Source organism: Zingiber officinale, chromosome 7B (assembly GCF_018446385.1).
Source record: "Zingiber officinale cultivar Zhangliang chromosome 7B, Zo_v1.1, whole genome shotgun sequence".
NCBI lineage: Eukaryota > Viridiplantae > Streptophyta > Magnoliopsida > Zingiberales > Zingiberaceae > Zingiber > Zingiber officinale.
In genome coordinates this window covers 46,357,245-46,372,945 of record NC_055999.1, presented here as the reverse complement: position 1 = coordinate 46,372,945, position 15,701 = coordinate 46,357,245, and the positions used below count along the sequence as shown (strand labels likewise).

Here is a 15,701-nt window from a genome sequence, read left to right as displayed (position 1 = left end):
TTAGGATGATGAACAAAACTCAACATGTTGATTTAGTGCATTTCTTTGAGTTTTAAGTTCATGAAAACACATAGTTATGTGTTTTCCCATCATTGGGAAAGCTAATGTACAAGTCATGTGCATTAAGCCCAAGGAACATGGTGAGATATTGGTTTTGAAAATATTTTTAAAATAATTTTGGAAAACCTTGGTGAAGGCTATCTTTTGATAGTAATCACCATTGAATAGTTAGACACAAACTTGAAGAAAACACTAAAGTTTTTGCAAGTTCTCAAGTTTGTGTCAATCTTTGAAAATATGATGTATTTTCATAGAAAAATATTTTTCCATGATAAATTATACCCTAAATAATGTCTACACAAATTTTTACAATTTTTGGAATTTTGTAGAATTTTCTAGGGGTTTCTGAAATTGGCTGATATTGAATTTCAGAAATTTCAGGCCTTCAATCGATCAGTGGATCGATTGGAGTGCCTCAATCGATCAGCTGATCAATTGAGAAGGCATTTCTCATGAGCAGAAGCTCGCTGGATCGATCAGCCGATCGATCCAAGAAGACTGAATCGATCAAGTGGATCGATTTAGCAGAGTTCAATCGATTGAAACCCAACTCTAATCGATCGAAGATGCTAATTTTGGCTGGGAAAGCTTATTTTCAGTATTTTGAACCTATTTTGGTCTAGGTAACCATTCCTAACCCCTCAAAATACATGTGTATACATAAAAAGGGTGTTTTCATGTTAAAAACAATGAAGGATTGGTTAAGGAAGACTAAATTGAAGTTTAGGTTGAGGTTGGTTTCAATATTGAATTTTTGAACCTCAAAACTTCTAAATTTGGATTTCCTAAAGGTTTAGGGATTCCAAGTCATTGTTGGTGCAATGACAGAAGTTACCACCATATCTTTAGGGGGAGGGACTCTTTAAAGACATGAACACTATTTTTTCATGAACCTTGGAAGGTGGTTAACCTTCTTTTCAGAAAATGCTCAAGGTTGAGCGTTTGAACTTTAATGGGGAGTGAATATCCTCATTGTTCAAGTGGTTTAAGTTAGAAATGCTCTAGGATGGACATTTGACTATATTAATGGGAGAATGTAAGGTTAAGGATAATGAAGGGTATGGGACTTTCATTGTCGTGTTGATCACAACGAGTGAAGTTGTGAACAACGATGAGCAACTCTTCAAGGGGAGAGTCTCAAAGGGGAGAGTTTTCAACAAGTGAATTTGTTGATGTGTGCCCAAGGATGGGGCATGTTGTTGATGTGTGCCAATAGGGGGAGAATGAAAGATTTAAGCTAAGACTTCATTACCTAGAGGGAGTTTGCCCTCTTAGGAGGAGAATGAAGGGTTTAACTTATGCCTTCATTACCTAGTGGCATGAAGCTGGTTTAGGCTATGAGATTAGTCTAACTTATATGTGGTATTGTCAAACATCAAAAAGAGGGAGATTGTTGGTGCAATATCCCTCAGGTCAAGGTTGACCTGGTTGAGCAAGCTTGAGTCTTGGTTTGGGTTTCAATGTTTGACAATATAAGACTTCGATGATATGGACAAGTGCAGGTGCAGTTGTTCATTTGGGGAGATTGTTTGGTGCAATTTCCCTCTGATCAGGGTCTGATCAGGTTGATTGAAGAAAAGTCCAAGTGGGTCAAAGGGATTGACCAGACACTTGGTGAGGAAGTCCTAACTGGGATGTTAGGAAGAAGGAAAATCCTGGTGAGTGAAGCCAGGTGAAAGACCTAGTGAGTGAAGCTAGGCAGATAGAAAATCCTAGTGAGTGAAGCTAGGTGAAAGACCTGGTGAGTGAAGCCAAGCAGAAGAGAAGTCCTAGTGAGTGAAGCTAGGCAGAAGGGAAGTCCTGGTGAGTGAAGCCAGGTCAAGGTTGACCAGATATCTGGTGAAAGTCCAAGTAGGTCAAAGGCATTGACCGGATACTTGGCACGATGAGGAAAAGTCCAAGTAGGTCAAGGGAGTGACCAGATACTTAGCACGATGGAGAAAAGTCCAAGTGGGTCAAAGGGATTGACCAGACACTTGGTGAGAGAGTCCTAGCTGGTCAAGTGTGACCGGATGCTAGGTTTTATGTACCAACAAGTCACGGTTGACTGGATGTTGGTTTAGGGGGCTTTGGACTTGCTTTTGGGCAAAAACCAAGATCTGGATTGATCAGCGGATTGATCCAACAGATCTGGATTGATCAGCGGATTGATCCAGCAGATCTGGATCGATCAGCCAATCGATCCAGCAGATCTGGATCGATCAGCCGATCGATTGGATCATGCCCAATCGATCAGCTGATCAATCAGGTGAGTCCCCATGAACAGAACCCCTTTGGATCGATCCGTGGATCGATCCAGAGGTCCTAATCGATTAGTGGATCGATTGGGAGTTGCTGTTTGTGCGCGATAAGCCCTGGATCGATCAACCGATCGATCCAGGCTATTCCAGAAAGAACAGAGGCACTCTGGATTGATCGGTTGATCGATCCAAAGCCTCCCCGATCGATTGGGAGCAATCCAATCGATGCAGGTCAGCGTTTCCTTCAGCAGCGCTTACACGATTCACTCCAGATACTCTCTAGCACCTCCATAGCTCTCTCCAAGCTCCAGATCGCCAGTTCTTGAAGATTCTTGGAGACTCTTCCAAGTCAGGAGGCGGATCAAAAATAAGAAGAAGAAGTTAGGGTTAGGGTTTTTATTGTACATCTTGTAAGTTTTTACTTATCTTGTATTTCCCTTTCTTCTTCTTGTAGTAAGAGTGTTGTAGGGCTTCTCCGCCTTTGGTAGTTACCATAAAGGAGTGTTATTCATAGTGGAGGGTGCGTGAGTAGGTGTGGATCCTTGGACTAGTCACCTCTTGTGAGGTGGATACCAAGTAAACCATCCTTGTTAGCGTTGTATGCTTCTGTTTCTTATATTTCCGCTGCATATCTCTGAAGAAACGAGCAACGCCGACAACGAGCACGCAAAGAGCTATTCACCCCCCCTCTAGCTACTTTTCGGTCCTAACAAAGACGATGTTTTATTATTTTACAAATTCTATATTTTGTATATATTTGTTTGTGTATTATTTTCTTCTAGTACATATAAGGTCCCGTTATGTCTTATAGATATAGTAGATGATTTTGAGAATCTTGATAGATTCAACTGGGTTGAAGCAATCCATGAATTTATGGCTCCACAATTACCTAAGATTGGGGACATATTTTCATCAACTAAGACAAAAAAGTCTAACACCAACCTCCCTTACCTAAAGGGATTTGCTGGTCTTTTGGCAGTAAATGTATAATTTATGTGAAATTTATTAATATTTTGCGGACATTTTTAAATAGTTAACCCTTGTGATGGTGAATCAGGCATAGTTTTTGGAGCATGTTCCAATCCAAAAACCATACAAAATAAACGGAGCAAGAATAAATAAGTGGAGGAATATTCCTTCACATATTAGTAAGGTGAGGGAATTGATTGACAAGTCTCATCTGAAGAGGTAAATTTTGAATACTTTGACTATAGTTTGGTTTAAAAGTCTTGTTTTAACAAGTGATTTAATATTCTTACAGGTTGTGATTGACCTAATCCCTAACCAAGATGAAAAATCATTGGTTGAGAACCTTGTTGGCGTTGATGACAGTCCACATGCAATGGAGGCATCACAAATTGAAGTCACCGAAGGAGAAAGGCAGATTAATAAGGAGTGTTGTAATTGCATTATTCAAGCAAACAGAATTAAAGAGCTAACAATGTAGAACACACAATTGAAGGAGAGGGTGGAAGAATTACTTAAAATAGTTGAAAATAAAGACATGGAATCTCAATATAGCGAGCCTGTAGACGATCCTCAAATTGAACCTGTAGGTGTTACAACAAGAAGTAGGAGAGGACGTGACAGAAGTCACTATGATTACAGGGATACTCCAATTGATAGTCCATTGTGGCACAAAACTTTACCTAAGAGGCAACGTAGAAATATACAAATAAGTGAGCCTGCAGATAAAGTTACAAGCCTAGGAGAAGGAAAAAAAGTTGTCAAAGAATCTGATGTTGTGGGCAAGGGGAAAGGAAAAATTGATTTGGATGAAATGGAAGAAGAAATTAATATTGTGCAATTGATGGAAGACAAATCTGATGAAGAGGAAGAGAAGGATGTAGATATGTTTGCCAAATATGACAAAATGATTAAACAAGCCATTGCTGTAAGATGATATCTGAAAATTTCATTGTAATTTGTTAGATTTAATGGATTATCTAATTGCCATTTTTGTTTATGTGCATAGTATGTGAAGAAGCAATTTAATTCTTCCAAGAAAAAAAACAAGACGAACACGTACTTGTTAAAAGCCTTGGAGAAAATAAAGTATGTAAATGTTAGTTAGAGCCCTAGAGCCAATCATTTGATGATTGTTGTATGGACTCATTGTATCATATTCTTCTATATATAAATAAAGGCATTTGTTTTGGTTATTATACTTACTTGTATTGGTGCCAAATAACTAAGTATAATAACATCTTTGAGTAGAAGGTTCTTACCTATATCAATCGATTGGTTGAATCGATAGTGAGATGATATAGGGAACACTACTCTTAATCATTCCTAGTCGAGTATTAATATTCAGGGACAATTTTAATGCGACGAGACTAGCATGTAGGTCAACTCGATGACTTGATCTCACAAGTCATGGATATGGAGATATCAAGTTGACACATGGGTATGCATTGGAGAATGTATACTGAATAACCCGCCATGAGAAAGTATCATGGATCGTTATATGAGTGTCATATACTTTCTCATGTGGCTATTAGTATGACTACTAGTCCTTGGACCTGAAGTCATTATGGTTCCCTACATAAGGAGTTACATACTTTGGCTTTATCAAACGTCACCCGTAACTGGGTGGACTATAAAGGCGATTACTTGGTATGTAACAAATTATGCGGAGGGATGTGAGTGATGTAGATGGGATCTATCCCTCCTATATGACGGGAGAGACATCGATATTCTTGATAGAGTGAGACCATTAAGTGCATGGCCATGCCCAAATGAGTCAATATAAGATATTGAGCTCATTTTATCGAGTGAGTCTACTTGGAGTTCAAGATTTAGATTGATTAGAGGATGACACGGTCTATGACTCATATTGATCAATCTAGATGTCTAGGATAGAAGACAATGTCATATATTGTGAAGAGTCACAATTAGTAGTCATAAGGTGATGTTGGATCTTAACATTCTTGTAAGTTGGGTAGTAATGATGTGTTACTAGATACCGCTTATTACTTATGCTTCTAAATGAGTTTAGGAGCATTACCAACGTTACAAGAACCTATAGGGTCACACACAAAGGACAATTAGATGGAGATTAGGTTTATTTGATGAACCTAAAGGATTAGGTTCATGTGATGAACCAAATTGGATTAAGAGTAATCAAAATTAGGCTAATTGAGTTGGACTCAGTTTGGTTCATGTATTAAATGTGTCTAATTTGGACTTAAACTCATTGAATCAATTTAATTCAATGAATAGGGATTCATTAAATTAAAATTGACTTGAACCAATGGTTAGATTTGATCAACCATGGGAGAGAAGTGGTCAAGTTTGACTTGATTTGAGAGGAAGATGAAGAGTCAAGTTTGATTTGACCATTTGCCACCTCATTGGTGAGTTAGCAAGAAGTGGACCAATGATGATGCTCCACATCATCATGGTTGCTTAAGTGAGATGCCACCTCATGGGAGTTACCAAGAGTTGTGACTGTTGGCATCCCATGGAGGTTACAATCTCTCTTAAAGTGGCCGGCCACTTTAGATGAGGGAGTTAGTGCATTTTGTGTGCTTGGTGAGTAACTCCTTCTTTTTCCTCAAGCTCTTCTATTCTCTCCCTCTCCTCCACCATTACTGATCTTCTAAGGTTGCTAGCACATCCTTAGAGATTCTCTCCATTGAGTTGTTCGTGTGGATACACATAGAGGAGTATCTACTTTGATACTCTCGAGATCCGGCGACGAACCTTGGACGAGCGGGATTACGAAGGGCTTCGCATCAAGGGTAGACTTTTCTCCTTTGTAGATCTAGTGTAGATCTAGGTTAGAAAACTCATACTCGAAGTTTTACGAAATTTTATTCTTCGCACGGATCCGGTGGCGGGGGGTTTCGGAGTTTCCGCAACGCAAAAAATGATTTTTGCGGCCCGAAAAACCCAACAGTAAATTACATAGTTGATTAGTCAAGACTATTATATGCTTCTCTAATTACATAGTTGAGCTAAGGTTATCAAAATTAAATTTGTAAAAATAATCTCTGATTTGTTTACTTTGTAGGTTTACAAATGATATAGTTTAGGAGGAACCACCCTTTTGTTTAAATTTGTATTCCCTTTTATCTGGTGTGAATGGAGAGATGTTGACAAGAGGGGATGTAATTGACACGTATTGTAAAATTCTATTTAGGGGGGCATTCCCGTCTGGAAGAACATACAACAAGTCAATATATTGTTCAACATTCTTCACAGTAAGGAATTGATTTGAGTATAGTAAAAATTAGAATTTTTTTTATTATTTGGTTATGTATGTATGACTTTGCATATTTGTAGTCATTAATGAAATCGTCAAGTAAGTTTGCCTTCCAACACCTGATAAAGACAGATAGAGGAGATGAAGAGGTAAGGTATATTTTTATACCTTTGTGCAGTGATAATGCACACTTCCACTTGCTGCTGGTGAACACCAAATCAATGACGTTCAATCAGTACAATTCTCTAGCAAGTGGAAGTAAATACAAATATAAATTTGAAGCAGTGGTGAGCATCTAATAATAATGTGTATGGTTGTATTCTAATATAAATGCTAGTTGATGGAAAATGAAAATTTCCTCTTCAATATTCAGGTATCAGATTTTAAACTATATAGTCGTGAGCACGTTGCTGCTATTGATCCAAACTTGGAAAGGCATTATCCATTCGATATATGGGTCTCTCGCACAATAGAAAGTCTACAACAACAAGCAAGGTAAATCGAGCACAGAGTGTGAATATAAATTATTGATAAAAAAATATTGACCATAAAAATGTTGTTATTTACAGCGTTGACTGTGACTTCTTTATGATGCAATACATTCGTTGTCTCCTATATGATATGAAGATGGACTTCAAACAAGAAGACATGAAAAAGATTAGAATTGATGTAATGTATCAATTTTGAGGGATAAGTATTTTACAACATTGGATTAAATATCCATAGTCTTGTAAGGCAAAAACTTGTATAGAATGTAAATGAACTTATTATGTAGTGTAGGTAGTTTAATATCTTTGTATGTAGTCTTTGTTGTATAATACAGTGGTATGTAGTATATGAGAAGATTATAAACTGTCAGTGGAATATTAATAATATTAAATAGCGATTTGTCAAATATAAGTCACAATATATAAAATGCGATGCTGGTGCTTATCAGTGGAAAGAGACATAATGTATATAAGTTATACTGCACACCATTTCTATCTTCTCAAAACTAAAAACATGGTAACGGTTGGGATTGTTTAAAAAATCAAATAGGCTCGGCCCAACACTCGGTTTCAAGAGCACAAGGTCACTAGGTTCCGTGCCAACTAGAACAGAGCAATACCTTCTTAGACAGGGGGTATAAATACTTTTTGACACCAGATATACCTTCTCCCCAATCAGACCTTCATAGGGAACGTGATTTCAGGTAAATCCAAGTAGGGGAGGGCCATCAGTGGATTTTGGTCAAAACCCACTGATGGACCTAGACACCTCTGATTCGACCCATTTCAGTTTGACTGGGATTCTGGAGATGTAAGGACTCCAACTCTGTTGGGAAATCATTATTTAAAGCTCTATAGGTGTTTGAAAAAAAATAAAATATAATCATCCTCCGTTGGGCCTGATATGAGTGCATATCAGGCCCAATGTGGGCCTGGTATCGTATCGTTTCATAAATCTTGATTCAATCTCTTCCTAATATAAACTCCAAACATTCTAACAGGGGGTTGATCAAAAAAATAAAATAAGATCAATTTTAAAAGGTGCTTCCATAGGGTTTAAAAGAAAAGTTGTGCACTGTTCTGTGACAACTGGCACGGAGCAATATCTTCTTAGACAGGGGTATAAATACGTTTTGACACCATATATATCATCTCCCCACAAAAATCTTGACAGGGAACGTGATTTCAGGTAAATCCAAGTATGGGAGGGTCATCAGTGGGTTTTGGTCAAAATCCACTGATGGACCTGGACACCTCTGATTCGACCCATTTCAGTTCGAGTGGTATTCTAGAGATGCAAGGACTCTAACTCTGCTAGAAAATCATTATTTCAAGCTCTATAGGTGTTTGTGAAAAAATAAAATATAATCAGCCGTAGTTGGGCCTGATATGCTTGAATATTAGGCCCGACGTGGGCCTGATATGAGTTCATATCAGGCCCAACATAGGCCTGATATCGTATCGTTTCATAAAGCATGATTCAATCTCCCCCTAATATAAACTCCAAACATTCTAATAGGGGGCTGATAAAAAAAATAAAATAAGATCAATTTTTAAAGGTGCTTCCAAAGGGTTGAAATGAAAAGTTGTGCACTGTTCCGTGCCAACTGGCACGGAGCTATACCTTCTTAGACAGGGGGTATAAATACATTTTGACACCAGATATCTTATCCCCAGTCAGACCTTCACAGGGAACGTGATTTCAGGTAAATCCAAGTAAGGGAGGGTTTATCAGTGGGTTTTGGTCAAAACCCACTGATTGACCTAGACACCTCTGATGCGACCCATTTTAGTTCGAGTGGTATTATGGAGATGCAAGGACTCCAACTCTGCTGGTAAATCCTTATTTAAAGCTCTATAGGTGTTTGGAAAAAAATAAAATATAATCATCCTCCGTTGGGCCTGATATGCTTGAATATCAGGCCCAACGTGGTCCTGATATGAGTGCATATCAGGTCCAACGTGGGCCTGGTATCGTATTGTTTCATATATCTTTATTCAATCTCCCCTTAATATAAACTCCAAACATTCTAACAGGGGACTGATAAAAAGAATAAAATAAGATCAATTTTAAAAGGTGCTTCCATAGGGTTGAAAAGAAAAGTTGTGCACTGTTCTGTGCCAACTGCCACGGAGCTATACCTTCTTAGATAGGGGGTATAAATATGTTTTGACACCAAAAATACCTTTTCCCCAGTCAGACCTTCATAGGGAACGTGATTTCAGGTAAATCCAAGTAGGGGAGGGCCATTAGTGGGTTTTGGTCAAAATCCACTGATGGACCTAGACACCTCTGATGCGACCCATTTCAGTTTGAGTGGTATTCTGGAGATGCAAGGACTCCAACTCTGTTGGCAAATCCTTATTTAAAGCTCTATAGGTGTTTGGAAAAAAATTAAATATAATCAGCCTCCGTTGGACCTGATATGCTTGAATAACAGGCCCAACGTGGGCCTGATCTGAGTGCATATCAGGCCCAACGTGGGCCTGATATGAGTGCATATCAGGCCCAACGTGGGCCTGGTATCATATCGTTTCATATAGCTTGATTCAATCTCCTCCTAATATAAACTCCAACCATTCTAATAGGGGGCTGATCAAAAAAATAAAATAAGATCAATTTTAAAAGGTGCTTCCATAGGGTTGAAAAGAAAAGTTGTGCACTGTTCCGTGCCAACTGGCACGGAGCTATACCTTCTTAGACAGGGGGTATAAAAATAGCTTTTATACCTAGGTGATTTTTTGCACTATTTTGTGCCATACAGTACTGGAAGCCAATTTTGGAAACTAATATTTAATTGAATTTATAATCTAGGTGATTTGGATCAAACGTGTTAAGTTCTGCAGGAGATCCAAATCTAAACCTAAAAGAACATGTAAGTTAAACTTGGAATCAAACGTGTTAAGTTCCGCAGGAGATACAAGTTTAACTTAAAAGAACACATGGTAGCTAGGAAAGGTTCAGATCACGTACAAAATTTTTGTACAGTTGAGCCATTGGGTTTTCCGAGTAGCAACCAACAAGTGGTATCAGAGCGAGGTTTTGCCTCTGTGTATTTGGTATTAGTTTAATTATGCACATGTCATACATAATTTAGGCAGCTTAATAGTAAGATGTGCTAACTTTGTGGATGCAGGATCCAACTATTATGACTTATAGTTATTATGTGTGTGATTGGACCCTTGGACATGTCAAGGGCATTTATTATGTGTGCATGATTGTATTATAAAATACAGCAGGAGCTGTATTTAGTTTTATTTGGATTTTATTTTTTGATCTAGTTACAAGTACATTCTGTTTATGGAATATAGGATCGATGGAAGTAAATTTTTATTTTATGTTCGATCTAGTTCACATGTACATTCCTTCGAGGAATATAGGATCGAAAAATGTAAAATTCTATTTATGTCGCGGATTAAATCTTGCAAGGCGTGGAACCTTTTTGAGGACCAGAGACGCAGCGGAACAAGGGGCAAGATGGATGTGACAACTAGACCCGATGGCAGTGGCCAAAGATGACAGCAGCTAGGGTTGGCAACACACGGAGGACAGCAATAGATAAAAGCCATAATAGTTGAAAATTAGTTTTTCTATTTATTGCTTTTTATGCTGTGACTGTGTGTGCTTGTTAGTATGCATGTTTAGTAGGCTAGCATAGTCAAAATTCCTCACTTTAAATAACTAAGTGGGAGAGGGATTTATTTTTAAATAAATTCCACGGTCTCCATTACTGGTTTATAAGTGATGTAACAAGCTTGCGCGTTGGCTCTGAGTGCCTTCCTCCATATCGGATGAGCTTGTTTGTGGATCACTAGATTAAACTTTCATTTTTAGGATGAATATAGGAAGTTAATTAAGAGCGTGTGATCTTCCCCATCGGAAGGGGCACAATCTTATTAATGGACTTAGTGTCAAGTAATGGTACACACTTAGGCACATCTAATAGTATCCTCCCCATCGGAGTCACTGCTATTATTCGTGTGACCAAAGTAAACCAACTATTAATTTTATTTGTCAAAAAGTTAGGTTGACAAGATAATAAAATTAATGGGTAAAACCCTCCTTTTACAAATGTCGAATTTATATACGTCCACACTATCGTGGCATACAAAATTCACGGTGTTTTGAGGTGTTGGTTAATTTAAAATAGTATTGTTTGAGGAATCAATATTATTCTAAATTTAGAGTTCTAACCAAAAGTTATTTGTGATTCTTAGGATGACTTTCAACCCACTGGCCATCATACTAAAAGAGAACAGACTTACTGGTCCTAACTACATAGATTGGAAAAGGAACCTGGACATTGTTCTTACTGCTGAGGGCTATAAGTTTGTACTGTCAGAGGAATGCCCAGAAATACCTAGCAATGATTCTACCCCAGAGGAGATTCAGTATCATAGTAAATGGGTAAAAGCTGATGAGATGGCGTGGTGTTACATCTTGGCTTCGATGTCAAATGTATTGCAACATCAGCATCAGGACTTACCAACAACCTATGATATAATGAACAATCTCAAGGAACTCTTCGGACATCAGAATCGGGCTGCTAGGCAAGAGACAATGAGAAAACTGATGACAGCCACCATGACTGAGAGGACTCCCGTGAGGGATCATATTCTCAAGATGATGGCTTACTTAAACGAAATACAAGTTCTTGGAGGGAAAATTGATGGGGAAACCCAGGTCGATGTCATCCTCCAAACGCTGCCCAGAAGTTTTGAGCATTTTCGCCTGAACTATAATATGAATAAAAGGATGTATTCATTGGCGGAACTTCTGACAGAACTTCAGGCAGCCGAAGGGTTGTTTCGTCAACATTCTCAAATCCACTATGCTGAAAATGGTTCTACTTCTAAGCCGAAAGGCAAGAAGAAGAAGAAACAAAATGGCTCAGCAAAAAGGTGAATAAACCTCAAGGTGCAGGACAAAAAGCTGGAATAAAGAAGCCGAAGGGCAAGTGCTTTATTTGCAAGCAGACTGGACATTGGAAGGCGGACTGTCCTCGTAGGAAACAGAATAATAAAGGTATATCTCATACTCTAGTTGTTGAAACATGTTTAGCGGTGTTATCTACCAGCACCTGGTGTGTAGATACGGGAGCCACTGATCATGTCTGCAATTCCGTGCAGGGGTTCCAGGAAACCCGACGACTATCTGAAGGAGAGATTACCGTCTACATGGACAATGCTACTAAGGTGGCGGTTCTTGCAGTGGGAGATGTCTACTTATCTTTTAATAGAAATAGAAATTTGATTTTAAGAAATTGTCTTTATGTACCCAGTTTTAGAAAGAATTTAATTTCAGTTTCTAAACTATTTTTGGATGTATATTCAGTTTCCTTTAGTAACGATGTAGTTATTAAGAGAAATAAAGTGATTATCTGTTCTGGTGCATTAGTTGGCAATTTGTATACTTTAAATCCAATTTCTCCCACAAAGCATAATATGGAAATTAATAACACATCTTCTAACTCAAATAAGAGAAAAGAACCTTCGGAAATGAACCAAGCATATCTTTGGCATCTAAGGCTTGGTCATATTAACTTAAGTGGGATTCAGAGGCTTATAGCCAATGGACTCTTGGGTTCATTAGAGTTGGAAAATTTTCCAACTTGTGAATCTTGCTTGGAAGGTAAAATGACCAAGAGGCCTTTTAAGGCCAAGGGGTATAGAGCCAAAGAAGTGTTAGAATTGGTTCATTCTGATATGTGTGGTCCTATGTCTGTCCAGGCAAGAGGTGATTTTGAATATTTTGTCTCTTTTATAGACGATTATTAAATATATGGATACATTTACCTAATGTGCCGCAAGTCTGAGTGCTTTGATAAGTTCAAAGAGTACAAGGCTGATGTGGAGAAACGTCTAGGTAAAAGTATCAAGACACTACGGTCTGATCGTGGTGGCGAATACCTCTTAGGAGAGTTTAGGAATTACTTATCAGAGGCCGGGATTCAATCCCAATTATCCGCACCTGGTACACCCCAACAGAATGGTGTGGCAGAACGAAGAAATATGACTCTTATGGAGATGGTTAGATCGATGATGTGTTATTCAGAATTACTAAATTCGTTTTGGGGATACGCTCTGGAAACGACAGTATACATTCTGAACTTAGTACCTTCTAAATCAGTTTCTTCTACTCCCACAGAATTGTGGAATGGGCGAAAGCCCAGTCTAAGACATTTTCGGATTTGGGGTAGTCCAACACATGTGCTGAAACCAGATGCTGATAAGTTAGAATCTCGTACAGAAGTTCGCGTGTTTGTGGGGTATCCCAGAGGAACGAAAGGTGGTTTATTTTATAGTCCTAAAGACCAGAAGGTCATTGTTAGCACCAATGCCCAGTTTTTAGAAGAAGACTATATAATGGATCACAAGCCCAGTAGTAAAATTATCACTACAACAAAAACTGCAAATGACAACACCCCTACGACAACGGTTTTAAGAGAAAGCGTTGCGTATTTGCTCAAAGACAACGGTTTTTGCCAAAACCGTTGTCTTTGAACTCCCCATTAAATATAAAAGACAACGGTTTTAGCAAAACTGTTGTCATTGAGCGACTTTTTTTTAAAACGACAACACTTTTTACAACGGTTTTATAAACCGTTGTCTTTATCCGCGTTTTTAGCGGCTACGACAACAGTTTTCAAAAAACCGTTGTAGTTGAATTTGGTCATTCCCCCCTTCGATGTTTTCCTTTCCCTCGCTGTTTTCTTTTCGGCGCCGTGTTTTCACGTTCCCAAACCTAAGCCATTTATCTTTCCCTCTCCTCATACGACGTTGTGCTCCTTCTCATTTCCTGGTGAGCGGCGGCGTTCTCCAATGGGCTGCCGAAGATCCAGACGCACGGGAGGGAGAAACCGGAGAACGGGATCTGCCACGACGACAGCGCGCCGCTGGTGAAGGCAGCGCGGTTTGTGTGGAGTTTCGTAGGGGAGCGGCGGAGGAAGCTTCTTCTAGATTGGTTGGCGCTTCGAAGATGATCACTTTAGGTTCCGCTTCCCCGATTCCATGTCAAGATTCTGTTTTCGAGAGATTTTTGCATTTACTCTTGTTTTCTACTAGGAGAAAAAGAACGATTTTGTCGTTGATCTTCTTTGGTGGTCATAGGTGGGCTTCGAAGATCGTTGTGATCTTCCTCTTCTCCTCTTTCTCATGGGCAGGATCGGCTCTTTTTGTCTAGGAATCTCGTCGAATCCCGAAATAAAAAATATCTTTTTTTGGTGAGATCCCGAACCTCTTCTTCTATTGTATTTCATTTGTTCTTTTCTCGTTGGCTATCGCTTTGAATTACGGTGAGTTCTTGATCTTTTCCGGGTGATTTATGGAGTTCCAGAATTAGATTTTAATGCTAAATGCTGAAAGTCTTTAGCTTTTGTCTTCTTTTCTTGTGACAGATCTGGCGAACTTAGTTTTGCGTTCTCTGTGATTAACTTAAGATTCATCATATATACAAGGCTTAACAAATTTGGTTTGTTGCTTGGTCTTCAGATCTTCCACCTGATTTATAGAAGTAAAGCAATTATACACCATGAAAGCACTCATCCTTGTTGGGGGATTTGGCACTCGCCTCCATCCTTTAACACTAAGTTTCCCAAAGCCATTGGTTGATTTCACCAACAAACCAATCGTACTTCATCAGGTATGTGCATTTTGGCCCTATACCATATTGTTGGTACATACATGAATGTAGATATGAAATATCGTGTTGTGAAGTTTGGTGATACAAAAAATATGTTTTACTGATTTCCCTTGTAAGTTCTCAAAGGAAGTAACCGGATACAAAAGGGCAGATAGAGGATGCCATGATGAGTTTTCAAAATCTACAACTATTTTACTTCTGGTTGAATTCAGTTTTCCTTTAAATTGTTTTGCTGTCGTTCTGTTGTCTAGTTTTGGGGTTTCAGTTCTGCTTTTTGGTTAATTTTGTAATTCCATAAGTAACTATTTCATCTTCATCTGAGGGAGGAAGTTATTTGAAGTTTGATCTATTAACACCTCACCTCTTTGGATAAGGTACACATGCACATCAAGTGTTTGATGTAATTCCTCATAGATCCTAATATGCCATCTGAATGATACAAGGTATTTGTGAATGACCAATTCCTCAACTGGGATCCCGAGCATCGAATCAAAGTTCAAATTGTCTCTGCAAGGGCCTATCATTCCCTGTTCATGCACAACATGTAAGTGAAAAATACTACTAATAAGAATGCTACAGATGCTCTTCAACTCTACAGTTCGACAGTTATCCAGATAAGTCATCTTTGCGTTGGTTCTGTTGATCTCTAGTAGTGAATCATAGTTGTGTTAGTAGCATTGGATCATACATATGCATATATTAGTGTTAGTGAGCTAACTATCTCCTCTTTCTCTCCTTAATGTCAAGGGAAAACATGTAAACTAGAAGAAGAAAAACTCTCTTTTGCATGAAATAATTGGAAGGATCGCAGGTGCATCCGTCCTACGCCAGAAGAATTAGAGGATTTCAGTACTCTGGACTTCACAATTTACAATGCTGGCTAGTTTCCATGTAATCGATACACACACTACATGACTTCAGGGCGGCAGTTCGGTCGGGAGGCATGCCGTCTACTCATTCCTCTGTCAGAAGCGTTTCTTTTTTTTTAGGCCGTCGCTTCTCTATTTTCCCCTTATTTTGCAATTTGTGAGGTTGAACTATGGAATTTTAATCAATTATGCTTG

The 15,701-nt window shown here is 38.6% G+C and overlaps 1 long non-coding RNA gene across 1 annotated transcript; it reads left to right on the top strand.

Annotated features, from left to right (window-relative positions):
- Positions 1-14,998: 14,998 nt before the first annotated feature.
- LOC122003826 lies at positions 14,999-15,470 on the top strand. The gene is made up of 3 exons (XR_006118116.1): positions 14,999-15,011; positions 15,081-15,181; positions 15,449-15,470. It is a non-coding gene; the product is annotated as an uncharacterized LOC122003826 (long non-coding RNA).
- Positions 15,471-15,701: the final 231 nt, after the last annotated feature.